Source organism: Falco punctatus, assembly GCF_963210335.1.
Source record: "Falco punctatus genome assembly, chromosome: 20".
In the NCBI taxonomy this organism is placed as follows: domain Eukaryota; kingdom Metazoa; phylum Chordata; class Aves; order Falconiformes; family Falconidae; genus Falco; species Falco punctatus.
The window spans coordinates 6616328-6635354 of NC_137600.1; the positions used below are offsets into that span (position 1 = coordinate 6616328).

The 19027-nt window shown below is 52.1% G+C and overlaps 1 pseudogene across 1 annotated transcript in view; it reads right to left on the minus strand.

The window, feature by feature from the left end:
* The window catches only part of LOC308055833 (hydrocephalus-inducing protein homolog), a 76111-nt pseudogene that overhangs the window by 32573 nt on the left and 24511 nt on the right, over positions 1-19027 (minus strand). The window contains exons 8-17 of the transcript XR_013931978.1: positions 18476-18659; positions 13737-13832; positions 12107-12225; positions 9829-10052; positions 9505-9572; positions 7311-7546; positions 6403-6503; positions 5016-5151; positions 4368-4532; positions 921-1073 (exon numbers count right to left, since the gene is read on the minus strand). The product of XR_013931978.1 is annotated as a hydrocephalus-inducing protein homolog (transcript). The remainder of the gene's footprint in view (positions 1-920; positions 1074-4367; positions 4533-5015; positions 5152-6402; positions 6504-7310; positions 7547-9504; positions 9573-9828; positions 10053-12106; positions 12226-13736; positions 13833-18475; positions 18660-19027) is intronic.

The window sequence follows — 19027 nt, forward strand, 5'->3', positions numbered from 1 at the left end:
GGAAATTCGCCCCCCTCCTCCTTGGCCCAGGGGGCTGAGCCTGGCCTCTCGCACGCTGCCTGATGCTTTACCCGCAGACCCAGCCAAGCCCACAGAGCCAGGCCTGGGTGAACCAGCTCCACAAACCCAACCCACCCAGCGTGGAGCAGAACAAACCTCCTCCCAACCCTGTTTTTAAGCCCCTCACAGATCCCACCTCCAGTGAGCGGCACATCCCACCCAGCCTCCGCACGGAGCCCTCCCTGGCTGCACCAGCCCTGCCCCCCCTGCCAGGGCAGCGACCCAACCTCCTCCTGCCACCTGCCATGCAGCTTGTCAGCTGCGGCCTCCATCAGTTCAACGGCCTTTCCCTGCGGCTGGCCCCCGGAGATGCTCTGCAACGCGACGGAGCCCACAGACTCTGTAGCTACACAACCCTTACCGTTCTGTGTTTGTGCAACGCCACAGCTGGTCGGGCCCCCAGCAGGTGTGAAACTCACCTCACCACAAGCAGGTTGAGGACAAACTTCACACCCCAGACTCTGTCACAAACAGCAGTCTGACACAAAGCAAACGCAGACCTAATGGGGAAAGTGTCGGGAAATCCATGCCCTTCCAGGAGCAAAGGGCCACAGGGGCCTCTTGATCTCTGAGCTCCAAAGACACGACTCTCCGTTAAATACCCTCCAGAAAACAAAGGGCAAACCTGTAAAGATGATCCAGACTCCTTTCTGCACAAACGTCTATGCAAGCTGTCTACTTTACTGAGGGCTGCCCCAGCTAAAACTGCCCCCAGAGCCAGGCTCCTCTCGCTGCGTTGGGACGGAATATCTTGCTTTCTCTCCGAGACAGCAATATGGAAACGTTGCATGTAAAAATCAGGCCACGGGCTGCTACAGACCAGTCAATTTTCATTGGGAAACAGCCCCACAGATACTTACCATCTCTACACAGAAGGATGCAGGGATGACAGCCTGATTGGAGAGGTGGAGACTTTTGGACGCATCTTGCAGAACTTCAATACTGCCAAAATTTATCTCCCTCGGATGCACGTAGACAACTGGTCCTTCTCCAACGCTCACTAAAGAGACATTCTGCTCCAGGAAGCAGGTAGGAAAGAAAAAAAAAAGCAGGGGAAGTTAAAAAATACGAGACAGCTCTAAGGGTCCTCCTCGACGAGGCAATAAGTACGGCTGTTGGAAGTTTTCAGCGTTGCAAGGCTGAAACAGAAGGCCCGGGGCAAGTGCAGGCTCGGGAGCGATCCCATCTGAAAGCCACAAGCTCCCGTTCTCAGGGGACAGAGAAACCCTGGGTCCCACGCTTTCCTTTCCAGACCTCCTCCACAGTTAGCTCTCCTTTCTCTGCCTTGTGCCTGCTCCCGCTCCTTCTGCCGCTCAGCCTTGCCCCAAACCTCCCTGATCGCTGCTGCTGCACAGCGACACTTGGACAGTTACTTCTCTGACATTCCCAAAAATGCACCTCTGCAAACCAGCACAAGCCAGAAGCGAAGCAGGCTCTTCAGAGCAGAGATCGTGCAAGTTATGGCCTCTGATGTGTGCCTAGGTGTATTGCCGGTATGACATGAATAACAGGCATTAATTATTCATTACATCATTCAAGCGGTGTTTTTTCTCTCGACAGTCAGACCCAAAAAGCTTTCTCCTTGCAGAACTGGCACAGACTACTGGAGGAGGAACACAGATCCCTTTGCTAAACCACCTTCCCACATCATTAAAAACAATGAGAATTTGTCCAGTCTTGCTGTGGATTTCACTGGTTCCAAACACCTCAACACTTTAACAGGATCTGAATGCATAGAACTCCCAACACTGACCAGACGCTGTACGATTCACTGGAGGGCACAGAGTACGATTTAACCGAAAAAGAAACCAGCCTCCACCGTGTACAACCTTTAATGATGTCTGGCTCAAGGAAGTGGTATTGACAGCTGTCAGAATCACCAGCCCAACTCAGCCAGGAGCAGCAGCAGCATCCAGAAATGCTCATCCCTTGACAGGGCACTGCTGCGTGCAACTAAGCACCAAAAAAAATCACCTACCAAGGCTGGGGCCTCAAAAATAAGGAACTGAAGCCATGCACGACGATGCATGTCTGGGTGATGCTGCCCAAAGCTCCCAGGAAGGAGGAGCTGCAGGGAAGAGGTGCGCCTCGCCAGCCAGCTCAGCTTCCTGGTGACAGCGGGACAGCAGCAGCAAAGGTAGGGCAGAGCCCTTTGGGGATGAGCAGAACAACATCTGGAGGATGCCCAGGTGAGCTGGCTTCTGTCAGACTGTGTACTAACACCACGCACCCTCACCACCAAGGAGAGGACTTCAAAAACCCCAACCCCTTTGTCTACAGGGTTCTTAAAAGGGACAAGAAAAATGCCATGCAACAGCGTTACAGGCAACATGGCACAGGGAAAGGAAGGCAGCAAGAAGAGATGGCAGCTCTGCCATCGGCAGTATTGCCACAGCTACAGACACAGCCACCACCACCCCCCCCACGCCCCCCCCAGCACCGCTGGCTTTGTCGACAGGTAGGTCATGTCACATTTGATCACTTAGGAACGAAGAGCATCTGACCCTGGCGGACAGCTGTGCTCGAGTGCCCGCTTATTCTGACAGCGGCCAGCTGCCAAACCCCCTGCCCGCGGCACACGAGGCTGCCTTGCCACCAGTAACGCCAGCGCTGGGATTTACCAGCTCCTTCATGCAGATGATACACACCAGACTGGAGCTGGCACGTGGTCACCTGCAAACAAAATACCTGACAACAGAGCTGTGGAGGGACTCTGCACAACCTGGATGAAAGATCTGTACCACGTTCCGCCTGAAACGGTGGTAAAGACCAGGCATCGACACTGGGCACCCCAGCCTAAGGCACGAATGAGCTTTGAAGTTCTATTGGAACACGCTGCAGCGATTCCCAAGGTCAGACTTGCAGCCGTACGGGTAGGATCTGCCACCAGCGCAGGACATGTAACAAGACAGCCAGCTCTTCTGCCAGCCCAGAAAGCTTTGGGTGCGTCAGCTACCAGGGAACTACTGGAACTGCACTGCAACCAGAAGACAGACCTATAGAAAATGCAGCACATCTAGTCCTTTCTTTAGGGACAGCTATGATTCTCCAGCTGAAACGCTCGCCCTTTGGGCAAAACATCGACACGTTCATGTCCAAATAGAAAAGATTACGGTAAGGTCAACTTTCAATTTATAAATTGTTAGCCCAAGGGTAAAAGCTTTTCAAGGGACCTGCAGCTCAAAAACCAGGTGACAGTTAAACAACTGGCTATTCCAGTGGGGAGAAACCCTCCTCTTCCAGGGAAGCATGCCTTCTATCTGCGAGCAACTGTTTTGTCAAACGTGAGACTTCCCTGCAAAGCCTGCATTGCCTGGCCTTGCTGTTGACTGGTTTACATGCACATCCCCAGCAGCCTGGGGTGAGATGATCAGTAGCATCCAGGGGATTTGGCATCATCGTTTCAATTCATTTTATAAAAAGTTTATATCCCTGCATTTGCTTTCAAAATGCCAGCCTTCCTTTCCATTACAGAAAGCTTCAGGTTCTCAGGAATCCTCTGATATCCCCTTCCATGCTCAGAGAGAGGACAAGACATTTTAAAACAGCTGCTTCAAAAGTTAATCTCCTTTTAAATTCAAAAGGTTTTTAAATTAAATTATTAATTAAATTTGTTCTCTGTTTCAGCCAGTGGAAGCCAGGACACCACATACAACATTCTCTTGCCTACACTTTGTTGCTGCTGTACATGCCTGAATGCCAATGTCTTGTAGGAGGCTTTAGTCCAGGAATGCTTCACCTCACCCCTTTCCAAGTTTGGTAGGGAAAAAAAACCAACAAAAACAGTCTGTGCTCCAGATGCAAGCAGCGTGGAGTCTCATGCATCTTTGGCTGGGGCTTTTGGCAAAGAGATACGATGGATATTTCTCAGGCGGGATGGACCTGACTTTCATGAAAGCTTAAATCCAGCTTTACAGAATTCATCATTTCAGCACGGCCTCCTACACCGCCCTTGCTTTAGCGGCATGCAGCAATGTCCCCGTGTGCTCCTGAACAAAAGTTCTAATGAAGCAGCAGTTGCTGCTCATCTAATAATGCAGGAGAGCGAGAGACCCAGGAATTGTTCTGGGTTTCAGGCTGGGCTTGTTATCCCGCCTCACACGCCCATAATTAAACACATCTCAGACACCTAAGAGGACACCACCCTTCTCTAGGTATTAGCTGTTACTTATGCCACGAACCCCTTCTTTCCTTGTCCACACCAGCCACATATTATGACCTTCTCCCTTTCCCTGGCAGAACCCCTGTACACTTTATGCCCCGCCAAGATGAGTCACACAAAGGCACGCATCTCGCCTAGCACTCACCAGTGGGAAACTTTCATTCCCAAACACTGAGACACTAGCAGTAGTGTCCTGCCTTCCTATCGCCTGGGCTTCCAGCGTAAACGGGATCTCCACCGAGCTGTGAGGCTGGATAATCCCACACGGCACAGGGCTGGAGTACCACACAGCAGCATCCTCCTTGTGCTCCTGTAAGGGACAGAATCAAAGACAACAATTGTCAGAATGTGACAGAACCTCAGAGTCTGAGGAAACTTCAAGCTCCTTAACATCTACCACAGCAGCAATTCACCCACATTTTTAAAAATCCCTAGGAGAAAGCAGAAAAGCTCAACACAAGGTGCAAGATTTATATGGGGCTAAATAGCATCCTCACAGGGTCCAAAAGCTGCTGCACCCACAAACACCCACTCCGGTGCTGGTGGCCTCCTTGCAGCCGCTTTTCACAACCTTCAAAGTTCTCCTGCATGAAAGCACCCCAAAGACTAGAACCAAAACTGCTTCCTAAAGAGTTCAAACCGCTCCTGAAGTTCATATTCAGGTAGCCTCCCGTTCTCTGCAAAACTTGAGGTTTGAACACTAAACAGCAAGGTCTTCTCCAAACCCCCTTTTTTTCCTAATAAACCCCTCGATAACGACGTTGGAGGGCAGGAGGCGAACGCAATGCCAAACCTGAGGAAGGACTGCATAGCAGCCTGGAAGATCGCTGTTGTTCACAAGGGTCAGTGTCCGCTCGTAAGGGAATTTCAGAAAGCACCGTCCGAACCTCAGAACAGGGCTGAGCACGTGCAGCGGAGGAACCACACACCTGGGTGAAGAGATGACCAAAGGGAATTAGAGACACTGAGAGACTGTAGAAGTTGTTCACTCCCCAAACAGCATGAAATAGACACAAGGCATTTGTCTCTGCCAGATAGACATTTCCTACCTCTACAGCAATCACTCACCTCTAACTTCTTTTTTCTCAACAGCCTCTTGTAAAGGAGGGGCAGACCCCGAGACTCCCGTGGCAGAGGCTGCCCAGTGCCCTGCCCCAGTGCTCTCTCATCAAGCTTTGCCCCTCCTTTGCCCCGGGAGGCCGGCAAGGACCCTCCCACAGTCCCAGCAAGGCACGAGCTCTGCGGGAGCCTTCCCGCTGAGGATCAGCGCTCCCCAAAGCTCAAGGAAAACAAGACTCCAGCATCTCAGTAAAAGCAACTCCCTCCTCTCCCGTACCGCTCTCACCCTGCCTGAAACCTCAGCCGCTTGCCCCCGCGATGGAGGGCACCAGCACCGCCTGCCTCTCGCAGTGGGTGACCAGCCTCTCCCAGCTCCTGCAGCTGCCTGGGTCCTCCACCCACCAGCCCACACACTGACTCTTCCCATTCCCACTCGTTTTACAAAATTGCAGCCCAGGCACCGCCTGGCTGACCACCTGGGAGAGGGAACAGCACCAGCGAACTGCGTCCCTCTTGTCATTATACTGGCACCCGCTGCGGCGCAATGCCATTGAGCGTGGCTGCAGCAAGAGCAGCTTTTGGCTTAAGTCTGGGAATGTTCATGCTCAAGAGAACCAGAGAAAGCTGAGCTCACCTGCCACACCAAGGACGAGTTTCCCCTTTAGTTTCCCCCCACCAGTCCTGCCATAAGCCCCTTTCCCATTTGCACACGCCTTCATTAACTGAGCCAGACCCCAGCTTTCAGCAGGCTGCTCGCTGCCTTCCAAACAAATGCTGCATTTTGGGCCAACCCAGCACAAGCCCACCGCTTGCAGGGAGAAGCAGGGGCAGCCCTTTGCAGATTCGTTACTCCTCAAGTCCCAGACGACAGGCCAACAAGGAATATAAGCACTGTTGCCTTCAAAACAGAACAAGAAAGGCACGGCCCTGAGCACTGAGCACAGGTGCTTCTCAACACGGCCGCTGGCAAAGCACGGCTGTGCTCACAGCGAGCTGGGCAGAACCAGCTCATGAAGCACCATTTCTCCTTTGGGGCGGCAGCCAGCACACCACACGCCAGGCAGCGTGCTGGGCCTGGCTACGCGGGGAAAGGTGGCCAGCTGCAAGGAAAGCGCCGGTACCTGGCTGTGAGAGGCAGCGCCAACACCTCCTGGCCAACACCATCCACGTCCAGCACCAGCGCCAGCTCGTATTGCCTCACCGTGTTGGAACACAGGGTGACCTGGTAGAGGAGAAGAGCAGCGTCAAATACTTCAGCACTCCCAGAAGCCATCAGCCACGCACGCGTGGTGTCCTGCACTTCTCCTTCCACGCTAAGGAAAGGGAGCGTTTTGCCTTGGTTCTGCTGCTGCTCCACGTGTGGACCACTGCCTTTCCCAGGAACAAAACTCTGCTGACAAACCCCACCTGTGAAATACACCTTGCACACCAGGGCACGCGTAAGCTAATTCAAAGCACAACTCATGGTCTACTCACCATAGTATTAAGGGACCAATTTTTCATCTCAACTACAATAGCGGGAACCCAGGGGAGATCTGTTGACTTTCCCAGAATGAGTTCAGCTTTACAGTGGGAAGCTGAGGGCAAAACGTGGCCCAGCAAAAGCTGTGCAGTTTGTTCATGGCTGCTGGAGCTTTCTCAGCCCCCGCTGCAGTGAATGCAACTCATCCTGCTCAACAGGAGAGGAAAAATAAGACCGGGAAGAAAAGCAAACTGCTTTATGCAATGGCATCTCTCTTTTCAACAGCCACCTTCCGTCCTCACCCTTCCTCGGCCCCCTTCAAATCAAACAAATCGCTCTAAGCAGCTCAGAAACACACGCACGGCTTCTGTGCTTGACCACACGATACGTGATCCTTGGCTTACGACTCTGGAAACAAAACGCTGCTCCATCCCAGAGTCCCTCAGCTAACAAAAGCCCATCTCTTACTTGGTTATGCCCAAAGCCAGCAGCGCTGCAGCCCTCGCGCGCGTCACTGACACTGCAGCTCCACCTGTTGAAGCACGTATGGCCGGGCTCATCCCATACCTGGATATCCAGGGCTCCTTGGGAGCGGATGATGCCTTTGCAAGGCATTATGGTAAACTCCATTGGCTTGACGTGATGTTGGGCTCCCTTCCTCCAGGACAGGCAAGCGTTGTCTGAAATCTGAGCAAAACTGGTGACGCTGCGCTGTCCCGAGCCATCGTCAGGAATGCGAAGGTTGAAAGTCACAGGCACCAAGGAGGTGTTAGTGAGGCGACACGACAGGGTGTGAGGAAAGCCTGGGAAGGTGAGACAAATATCAGTTAAGTCCCCAGTTACGCTGTGATTCCTGCTGCAACTCTCCTGTTAGGATAAAACCCTGCTTGGAGTTGAGCTCTTGTCAATGTGCACGGCAGGTAACTGAGAAGCTCAGGGAGGAGCGAGTTGTGGCTGAAGTTGCCTTTTCTCTCGACGGCCGAGCTTGCTTCCTTGGCAATGGGCAGCGGTGCTGGTGCTGAAGAGCACAAGTCTCTCTTTAACTGTGAGGAACCCTCTCACCTGCCCCCAAACCAGCCCCAACTCTTTCTCACTGACGAGCGTGCATCCAGACAGACCATTTATCCTGAAAATTCAGCCTGTAAAATTCCCCATTAACTCCATGAACATTCCCCCGGTTTTTAATATATGAAAGTAGCAGATTTTCCTTACTGTAGCTTCTCTTCAAGAACAAGGAAGGACGAAATTGGGCACTACAACATGATGCACAGCACTCTGATGCAGCTTCCCTAGGCAGGATCCTTAAGGCAGCTCCTGTTTCGGGGCAGCCAGACTGAGCACAGCACGACTGAGCACAGGACAACTCAGCCCACCCCACTGCAGGCAAACCTGACGCTTCCTTAGAAACGAGCAGGAACGTGTCTCGCCTTACCTAACAAACGGGGACATCACATCCTCGCTGCCTTTGATTACTGCCCGCAATGCCTGACATCACTTTAGCTCTGACACTTGCTTTCCCTAATGGAAAACCAGTGATACAACCACACTGGGTGGCAGGGGATGTGCTGCAGAGGCAGGACACCAGCCCGCAGCTTGCTCTGGAGCGGACACCAGCTCTGCCAGAAGGAGACACCTCCCATGCCCTGCTTACCAAGCGCTATTTGCATACAGACAGGGAGGAAAACCACCTGCAGGCACAGCAGATGTTTCTCCGTGCCCATCAGCAGTGAGCATTGCCCACCGCCAGCAATTACTCCGGCCGGGGGGCAGGGGGGGCACAGAAAGGACACGCACAGACTGCACAGCCCCAAATGGGACCGAAGTCGCCAGAGGCAGACAACAGTCAGCAGCACAGTGACAAGAAGCAAAAATACAATAGCTGCCTTCAGCTGAAAAGGCCTTGTTAACGAAGTCAGATTAAGTAGGATGAATCTCCTATTACACAACCGTATTCCTGCCCGGTGCGTTTCTTGTGGGTTTATTTATTCAAAAGAAAACACAGCAGTGGCAGAGCGGTGATGCAGGGAGAGGGGGAAGTGGCTCGGGGAAGGTAATGAGCTTACTTAAAAAGCCCACAAACATCATGAAAACACAGAGGCATCCAGGGCGCAGAATGATAACGGCCTTTCAATCAATCCACAATTGATTTCACATTTAAGCTTTAGATCGTCTCAGTAAAAAGCCTTTTGTGAGACTCGAGATGGAGAATCAGAATCTGCATTTCAATGGAGACACTGGGGCTCAGCCACCCGCTCCGTCAGCGCTTCAGCTGGGGAAGGAGAAGGAGCCCACATCTCTGGGGACATCAGTGCCCAACGCAGAGCTACTGCCTGGGCTTATTACTGGGCAGGTGATAACGAGGAGCCCTCACGGCACAAATCAACATCTCACACTAAAGGTCAAGTGGGGTAAGCATTCCCCCCGAGCAGCCACAGGCTAGCGTGTGGCTCAAACGCCCTTCTCCTTCAGCCCCAACCCCCGGGCCCTTCTGGGACAAGGGCTTTCACCATCATTCTGCTGCCAAGGATTGGCGGGCTGGGGCTGAGCAGGCTCTGAGGGCACCAGAAAAATACTGGCTTGCTATTCCTTTGGCCCTATTTGCTCTCACAACAGCAAAACACCACCTGAGCAAGCGCCAGCCCTGCTTTTAACACCCTGAAGGCTGCTGTGGAGGAACACAAGCGACAGACGCTCTTCAAGTGCTTCATTTCAGTAAGGCACAGACCTCCCGACCTGCGGTCCAAGCCCAGGGCACACTCACCAAAGGAGACATCGCCGAAGTGGAGGGAAGGTACATTGAAATGGAGAGTCGGTCCAATGACACAGCCCCTGTAAGGACAAAGGCAGAGGAGGAACTGGCTTGGTTAAAAAGAACTGCAAAGCCTTCAGCTTTTGTTACCACCGGGACAGATAAAAGCTGGTCTCAGCACCACAGTGGCTTTCAAACCAACCCGTCACCCTCGTGCTCGACTAAGGCATTAGACAACACTTTTTTCTCTGCTCCATCACCAAATGAGGTAGGTGGGAGATGATTACCCAGAGATGGCTACAGATGTGCCCACCAGGCTCCTAGAACCCTCCTCACCTGACAGTCAAGGTCACAGGCTCAGGGGATCCACCCACACTGAACCGGAATTCTTCTGTGAATGGCCCCAGGATGGTGGAACTGAAGGAGATCCGGAGGATTTGGAGGCCATCTGGTGAAATGATGCCCTCCTGGGGGTGGAAGGAGAAGCAGGAGCCCAGAGCCGTCGCTGGAGGAACCAAGCTGAAGGGGGCATCGATGACTCCTTTGTTAAACAGGATCGCCTGCAGCAGCAAGAAATCAAAATGGAAATACATGAGGAATCTTCCTTCCTTACAGAAGGCTGATTTCTTCTCTAATTAGACATCTATAAAAGGCAGAAGATACTGTGTGTTGCTGCTTGGCTGAAGCTAAAGAACACGCAACGGGACAGGTTCTTCCTTTGGGCTTTTGCATGCAGAACAGCGATAACTTCACAGAAACGGAGTCACCCTGGGCTTATTCCACTGACACAGAGCAGTCCACTGGGCCTTGCAGTGCAGAGGACGTGCTCAGCATCACCAAGGCGATGCAGACCTGCCCCAAAGAGCAGCAAAGGGCGGTCGCAGCATTACTAGCGCATCGCCACCTCACTGCTTCTGCTCCAGATGAGCCCAGTCCCGCCAAGGGCAAAACACATTCAGCTCCCATTGCCGCCAACAAGCTCATCTGATGTGGAAAATACCTCGGGACAGCCCTATAACCAGCTTCAGCAGCACTCCCCGGCTCTGCTAGGGTACGTCAGTGAGGCTCATTTTATTCTTTTCTTTCATCTGAGAGTCTCTCTGTCTTTGCTCAACCAGACACGTCAAGAAAGGGCGAGAGTGAGGTGCATGGCAGCTCCACCTAGTCTAAAGAATTTCTCTTTCACAATATTCGCAGCCATCATCTGCTAATTTACCATTATTTACTGTTCCAACAAGCGACGCAATCCTGCGGCGCTTGGTGAGATTCAGCTCTCTTCACGTTCAGCAAGGAGCGCCCACACCTGCCTGTGAGTACCAGCACGCTGCTGGTCACCAGACCTACCCAAAGCAAAGCTCTACAGTTTCCGATGGCTGCAGGTGACATCCTGCCATTTCTGCACTCCCAACTACCTGATCTGGAGGTTTTTTCCCTAATTTCTGTCCCCACAAAACCTGTCAGAAAAACTGAGACAGAAGCAGACATACGGCCCTTATTTTCCAGTCTTGCAGCTGCTGTTGAAAACATTCACCTATTCCAACTCTGCACTGGTAACTGGAAAACTGCTCATGTGTTTTACACCTTAGTTACAAATTGCACTTAGGGATCCTATGCTGAGGTTTACCTCCAGTCTGGCTGCTCCATACAGCACCTACAGTATCACCTACTTATTCACATTTTCTCAAGTAATGAAAAAAAAAATAATTTATATAAATAGACTCCTCCATAAAGTATCAGCATTAAAAATGCATAGAGCGCACAATATTTTGGAAAGAAAACCCCTTAACATGTCCTTCCCTGCCACAGTCAAGCTTTTGAAAGTGTCTGGCACGACGTATTGCCTCATTTTCTACCTCTTTCAGTTGCTGTATTTTTGGGGGGGGTTAGATTTTTGGGGGTTTGGGGGTTTGTTTTTTGGGGTTTTTTTTCGGGTTTTGGGTGGGGTTTTTTTTGTGGGTTTGTTTTTTTTTTTGACAGAAAACTTGCCACCATGGGTGGGGGGAGGGAAAGCTCCTCTGCTTCATTTCCAGAACTGCTCTGCTCTGTTCATAGAGCCAGAGGGGCACCAGGTCTGAAGGGTGGCAGGAGGCTGCTCAGCAGGGACAGCGCTCCCGGTGCCTGCGCGGGCAGCTCTGCGCGGGGAGCCTGGCCGGCTTCCCTCCGGCGCCAGGAACCAGCTGGATGCGCTTCACTGAAAGGTGTTTGCAACGGACTCGAGTTGGAACACAACACGTTTGTTCCAGCTGCTTTTTAACCGCCAGGGTACAAAGGTGCAGTGACTCTAGGGCTGAAACAAAAGCCTCTGGATCCCGACCTTTTTGACCCGGTGTTGCTTTCATGTGTCAAGGGCTGGTTTTTCCGCACGAAGCCTCCCAGCTGGTCTCAAAGGGAGGTTGCCAAAAAGCAGCGACTGGGGCTTTGGGAACAACAGACACACCCTTCAGACCCCATCAAAACTATCCAGATTCCGCAAAACCTCCCACATTTCACTCACGTCAAATATTCCGTGCTCACAACTGCCGGCGTTGCCAGAAATCCCACAGGCCCACAAAGCTCACCGCTGCCCCAGGAGCCATCAGGATCCACCCCAACCCCAGCAAGCCCCACTGCTCACCTCATAGCTGTGGGCTGATCCAACAGAAACCTTCCCGATGTCCAGCTGGTCAAAGCTGAAGCGCAGCTGGGGCCCTATGCCGCTCCCTTTGATGCGCAGGGGCAGCCTGGTCTCACGGCCTGGGGAGAGATCGCCATGTCAGGACGGAATTCCTTCGGTTCGCCTGGATTTTCCAGGCAGCCTCAGTGCTAGTCCCTGACTCCGGGCTGGGTGGCACCAGCACTAGATGCTCCGCGAGAAGATACAGGACCCCTCTCTTCCCTCAGGAGATATACTTTGGGGCTGGCTTCTCATTTCTAACCGAGTCCTTGGGCTGCTTTAGAACTTAGCAATCACTTTGCACCCTGAAGAAGATATGCTGCGCATAAAAGACGATTTCGGAATTCCTTCCCATGCACTTAGACAAGCTTTGAAAGCCGTTCAGTGAAGGCACAAAGCTCACAAAACAGAACCAAAGATAAAAACCTGCTGTCTGTATCGCTGCCATCAGAGACGACCGCACAGGAGCTGAGAAGGAAGAGCCCAAGCACGGCCCAGCAGCCGGCTGACAGCCGCACCCCAGCAGCCTGCGGAACCCTGCGCAGTTACCGTATCAATAAAAAGCTGTTTCCTGGCCTTTGCATCCGCCAGCCTGGAGCAGTAAGGAAGGGATCAAAGCAGCTGGGTTAGTGATCTCAGCACCCTCCAGAATGGGAGCCTGGCTGCTGGGGACCACGGGCCTCGCACCTCCTTCCTCTGAGATGGGGAAAATCATTTCCCTGGATGGAAATCTGACAGGGACCTCCCGCTCTTGAAAACCACCTCAAGCAGCACCACACAGACGGAGAGGAAGGACAAGGTAACCTGAACCACGGAGCTTGCTGCAAGCATTCCCTGCCCCGTGCCAGCACAGCAAAGCCATCACCTCTGTAAGGGCAAAGGCAGCGTAACTCGGTGGGTCAGTGATAACCGCTGCCAGCAAAAGACGTGACAGCACTTCTGTCAGCCAGGAGGAGCATAAAGCTTGTCTAGCAGACTGCTCGCCCCGTGCTTCCTGGGCAGGGAGCTCACCCTGCTGCGGGCAGCGAGCCCTGTACAACACTACGCAGATGCAGCACGGACTTCGAGCCACGAGGTGACCGGTCCCACGCAGGGAGAGCGGCACACGCCTGGTACTTTCACAGACACCCTGCGCTCAGCGGGGCTCAGCCACCTACGGTCTGGCAGCGCCTGGAGAGCGGGAGGTGACCCAGGGGCAGGGAGCACGATTCACTCAGCTCCTACCGCCTCAGGAGCCTGGCAGTGCATCCATGGATCCAAGGCTCATCTTGCAGGTCTACAGGGGCTTAGTGCTCGTCCACCAAAGCTCTTCTGCGGCGCAGCTCTCTGGCCTTTACAAACACCTTGCAGCAGAGCACATGCCTGGTAGGAAAGCTTATCCCCTCGCTGCTTTGGCTGCTCTAGAGCCATCAGTGGTCAGAGCCAGGCATCCCAAGCCCTGGCTCTGCACAGACCAGCTGGAAGCCACAGGGACAGCAGGAAGGTGCCGGCGCTGCCCTTCCTAGCAAGTCCACGGGGACCAAGTGGGCTGGAAGAGTATTTGTGCCCTGCCTTTGCGGTGGGTGGCAGGAGGAGGAGAAAGGAGCCGTACCTGAGATGTCGCAGTAGACTGTTGATAGACTCGGGCTTCTCGGGGTTTGAAGATCACCTTAATTTCAATTGAAGAATTTGGCCAGACATCTCCCTCCTAAAACAGAAGCAGACAACAAACCATTTATCCTCAAACACTACATTTCTTGTTTGCAACCACAGCCCTGTAAGCCTTTATTTAGAGCATCAATGAAGAGCAAGAAGCAAACAGCACTTATCCAGGTTTGTAAGACTTTGGAAGCAGCTGCAAAAAATGTCAGTCCCTTACCTTTACTAGCACCTGGTAAAGGCTTTTTTTTTTTCCTTAATTAGGGTTCTAATAAAGGAACCCAACTGGCTGGCTTCAGCAAATCAAGCATTTCTTCAGAAGTACCAGCTGATCTAAGCACAAGGCACCTTTTTCCTCCAACCCTTCCCTTGCATCCCTGTCTCCCTATGGCCATGGGAATGTTTTACCCAGATCAGAAGAGAGTCAGCAAGTCAAAGGGATTTTTCCACTCTTCGTTACAAACGTGCTGCCTCTTATACCCTCAACCTGTACGTGCATGTAACTCTTTAATGGATTCTGGTGAGTCAGGGCACTCGGCACCAAGTAGAACAAGCCCTCCTGCCTGGGGAGCAGTGAAGACCAGGTTCCTCCTGCCCTGTGCCGCCAGCACTGAGCCAGCTTGCAGGCTCCTCCAGCTGATGGATGACCTGAGAAGGGAGCTGAGAGTCACATGCAGCCCGGTTCTCTCTGCAAGGTGCGTACATCCCTGTTTCCCTGAACACAGGGCTCAAACAAGAAGAGATGGCATTTGCTTACAGCTCCACACCTACTGCAACCAGCAAGCTCTTTTCCTTGCCAGGCTCTTGCTCCGGGATTTAAGTCCGGCCCATGGTACCAGTGTGTGCGCAACCGCTGCTTCCTCAGGGTCTTCATTCTCTCCCCCTCTCTCAGAGTCCTGGCACTGGTGCTCAGTCCCAGGGAGCCTTGTCATGTGTTTTCAGAGACATCCCTGGCTTCTAAAGGCTCTTGCTTCTTGCGACCAGTTTCAACAAAGGCACCACTGACATTCCCCTCAGTCTCCAGCACTACAAATGCTTCCTCATCCATTTGTTGGCATAAATATATGCGTCTCTGACAACCGTAATAATATTTTAAAGCAACGAAAAAAATAAGGAAGACCACAAAAAGAACAGTTAATTTTCTATGCACAAAGCTTGATTCTGCTTGCTGCTGGGTATTCTCCGTACTTTGTCCAGAAGAATCTTGAACTGACTGGAGCCTCCAGCACTGCCGCAGCATAAATATTCAACAACTATAATACTTCCCATCAACTTAGCACATAGAGCTCAGAGGCCAGCCCCCACAAAAATTAAAGAGCTATGACATGCTGAGTTACTGGGCTGCACCTACAATGATTCCCTAATGCACAGCCTGCTCAGAGGGAAGAACAGGTAGAAAGAACTGTTTCCAACTCCAACAAACCAAGCGTAAGAACACAGAAGAAACAATAAAGTCACCTGGATTTTTCTCAAAACCTAGAGAAAACACTTTGCCAGATCAAATGGACCTTGTGTTTCTACCCAGCAAGCAACTGGAGGAAGATGAAGCATTACTATACGATAACACACTCGCTTGAGGAAGCAAACTGGGGACACCAGCCTGCAACCCACAGTCAGCGTACGAGACAGCAGATCCCTCGGGTCCTGCTGGGATGCTGCACAGACTCAAAAGCGTCCAGAGAGTAATCTTGAATTTACAGGAATAAAAGCCTTTGGGGTGCTGCTCCAAACAACATAAGCTCTGCTACGACACCTGGAGCTTGCCTAAGCCGAGCCACTGAGAAGAAACACTCAGATGACGGATTTCCCTGGCTTGGCTAATTAGAGTCTAATAACTCACCAGCGCTCCTCACCCAGCTGCTCGCTGTATGTTTAACAGACTGAATTCAGTGGTCTCACCCTGGGCAGGCAGTCCCTGGGGGGGTGGGGGTGGGGGGGTTGTGCATTAGGCAGCTGCTTGCATTTGCTTCCAGCCTGACAGCTGTAGCTGAACACACACCCCGGCTCACCGGCGTTCTGCGCTCCTCCTTAAAGGGCGCTGCGTGGGCTGAGCTGCCCGGTGGTGCCCTTAGATCCTCCAGCTGCTGGGGTCCTCTGCCCAGAGAGCTGCTGACAGCCCTCGCTCGGCTCCTGCGTGACAAACTGTGCCTTGCCAGGCTTACCAGCACCACCCGCCACACAAACCATCGCTGCTGCTGTGCTGAGGAAGGACGTTAATGAAATGCTGAGAGTAGTGACGATGCTTGAGGTCTTCATCTTAGAGGGGCACCAAGCGGGGAAGGAGAGCACATCCTGAGCCTTCAAACCAAATCTCTCCTTCCACTGGGGCCAGAAAAAAAGCTTCTGGCAGCCTAAGGCAGCAGTATCAGTCTTTCAGGTCAACTATCTAACAAAGTACTCTTTTGCTGCTCGTTTCTGCTGGATCACAAGTCAGTGGTACTCACTGGTCTATTTTATGTGCCGCCATCAGATATATTGGCCTTGTGGACGCTTCGGGGCAGTTTGGTTATTACTCAGAGGCTGACAGAGGCAATACATCTCCCGTTAACGGAAGCAAGCGTAACACAATTCATAAGCAAAAACGAAGCTAAGCAGGAAAGGAAGAAAATTTAAAAGAACCATTGGCCTGGTGAATATGTATCTGCTAACAACAGCGCGCTTTTCCAGCTGAGTGAGTTTAGCTGACTTTGGGATTCAATGAACTCCAAGGCCAGCACATCTGTGACAGAAATACAGCCGACATCTCTGATAAATCAAATTGGAGACACGCTCAGAAAGCCAGACTTACACAACAGCTTGTCTCCCACAGGCTTGGATGGCTGCTCAGAATGTTCATGGTCACATGCTAATTCCAAAATCACTGCCTCCTTTTTTGTTATTATTTTCATCCACAAGTTAACCCCATACAGGCTGAAATAACCCGCTGCAGCTTCCACAGAGAGCAACACCTGGCAGCTACCGGCCCGCTTACACAGCAAAGCTGCTGCACAAACCCTGCAAAGCCACCCTGCCCAGAGAGCCTTTCCAAGGCTATCGTCCCTCCAGCGGCCTCCTAACCTCTGGGAACCTCCAGCCGCTTCTTCCAAGGGTTTGATTCTTTCTATAGGGTGCTCCCAGGGTGATAGGTGGGAAGAGCAGCAGCCGCTTTTGGCCAGAAGGTCCGAGGCAGCAAGGTCCAGGCTCTGGCGGGGCCCCTCCAGCAGATTTACACGGCGCTGCCAGAAGGGGCCTGCCCAAGCTAAAAGTTACGGGGCTGTCACTGGGGAGAAGGTTGTGGAAGTCAGCGGCAGTGCATTCTTAGATTTTACACTTGATAAAGAGGAAAAAATACTAACATTTGATGTGAAGACACCCATATGCCGGGGGGGAAGACAGACACCAGCAAAACTCTGAATGTGAAACTCATTGTTCCACAGATCATGGAATTAATGGGAATCAGAAGATTGATAATGCTGGACAGGACAGAAGGGAGAGGCTCCTGCAGTAGCCCACTTACGCTCAGTCCTAGAGCAAACTATAACATCAACACAGCCATTCAGGAAAGGTTTCCACTCAAGACTTGAGGCCAGGCTACACTCTGGGTCCGTACAGCTCCACACGGAGCACCAGGACTCAGTGGGCAGCCAGGCTGCTGGACCTCACCCTAATGCACTTCAGGAGCCCAAGAGCAGGTTAAGCTCCTTATGGAGACCTAGCCCAGTTGTAATGAAGCAGTAGCCCTGGGACATGCTCCAAAACCGGCTGACACACTGCAGGATGCTCTTCATGTTCAGCTGATCAGCTCCCACTCCCTGCTACAGCCCTGCTGCTCCGACACAGGCTCTTGGTCACATCACACTGCTCTCAGCTGTGGCGGTGTGAAACTGCAGCTGTGCTGACATGGGGGGCTCTCAGCCTTGTACGGGCTATAGGAGCAACCAAGAAGAGAACATGATCCCCTTCCTTAAAAATAAATAACAAAACAATAGTTTCCCCTATTTTACAAGAAAGAAGAGGCTAAGATTATTCTAGGGTTTGCTCCAAGATGAGAAGGGATTTTACACTGCTCAGACAGCAGGCATTCATCATCTCAGACCATGCAAATATTCAGAATCAGGGCTCTAGTTAATTGAAGGACATGAGGTTTTGTTTGCATAAACACAAAAGCAAAAACTTTTCTCTAAGCGTGCAATAGAACTCAAAAAAGTCTGTTTAAACCCGCCAGCCTTGCGTGCAGGCTCACAGACGACACTGGGAGGGAGATTCAGGCACGGTCTAAGTCCAGATTATATGAAGGGATTGGTCTTGCCGCAATTAAACTTGGGCTGAACTTGCCCTCCTTTCCATAGAGGACCTTTTCATTCTTCAGTATGTGAACTAATACTCATGGTTAATCCCCACACACTACGTGTAAGGAGTGCCCTTATATATAATCATCGATACCTCGGAACACTGTCAGGACACTTAGGAAGTGCCCTTAATTTACAGCCCTTGCAGCAGAACTCAGCTTTAGGCAGGCTCTCAACGCCTGCCCGGAGCTCGCAGTTTAGAAATGCTTTTTGCAACGATCTCTCCCAGCCTCACTAGAAACCTCACGTCTCCCTCTAGGCACATCAAGACACTGATGTGGGGATCTGCCAAGCGACCTCATTCAGGGAGAAGGAAGAGGAGGAAGAGGAGGAGGAGGAAGGGAGGTTCTCAGCTATCACTTACCACTGGCTCAATGGCAAAAATATCACTGGAGAAAAGCATAGAGTCTTCCTGCACCTTTGCCCTCTGGTTCTGGAAGGCACGGGAGAGAAGGGCAAGGCGCTCTTGGAGCGTGGGGTCCATTGCACACTGCTTGAGAAAAGAATTCCTCTCATTCTCCTCCTGCTTCTGCAGCCTGCGACAGCACCTGCAGCCATGGGGAGAGACAAACCAAGCAGATCATTTAATAAACAACATATTTGCAGAGACTGTCATGTAAGCGCAGGAGCAGCAACGCACTGGGGGAGGAACAGCAGCAGCAGCTCAGCGAGGGGCTGACCCCAAGCCACGGGGTCCCAAGCAGATCAGGTTATCACTCCTGCACTGGCACGGCAGGCACTTTTACGCCACACTCACAAGCTAAGAAGAGGGGTTTGAAAGCTAGCAGCCCTCAGGAGAGCCTCCTGGCTCAAAGCTACTGCCACGACTAATGCACAACCCCACCAACACCCTCAGATGGCTTTGCCGCCCATAGAGGTGCTCGGGGGAGACGGATGGAGATGAAGGAGCACCCAC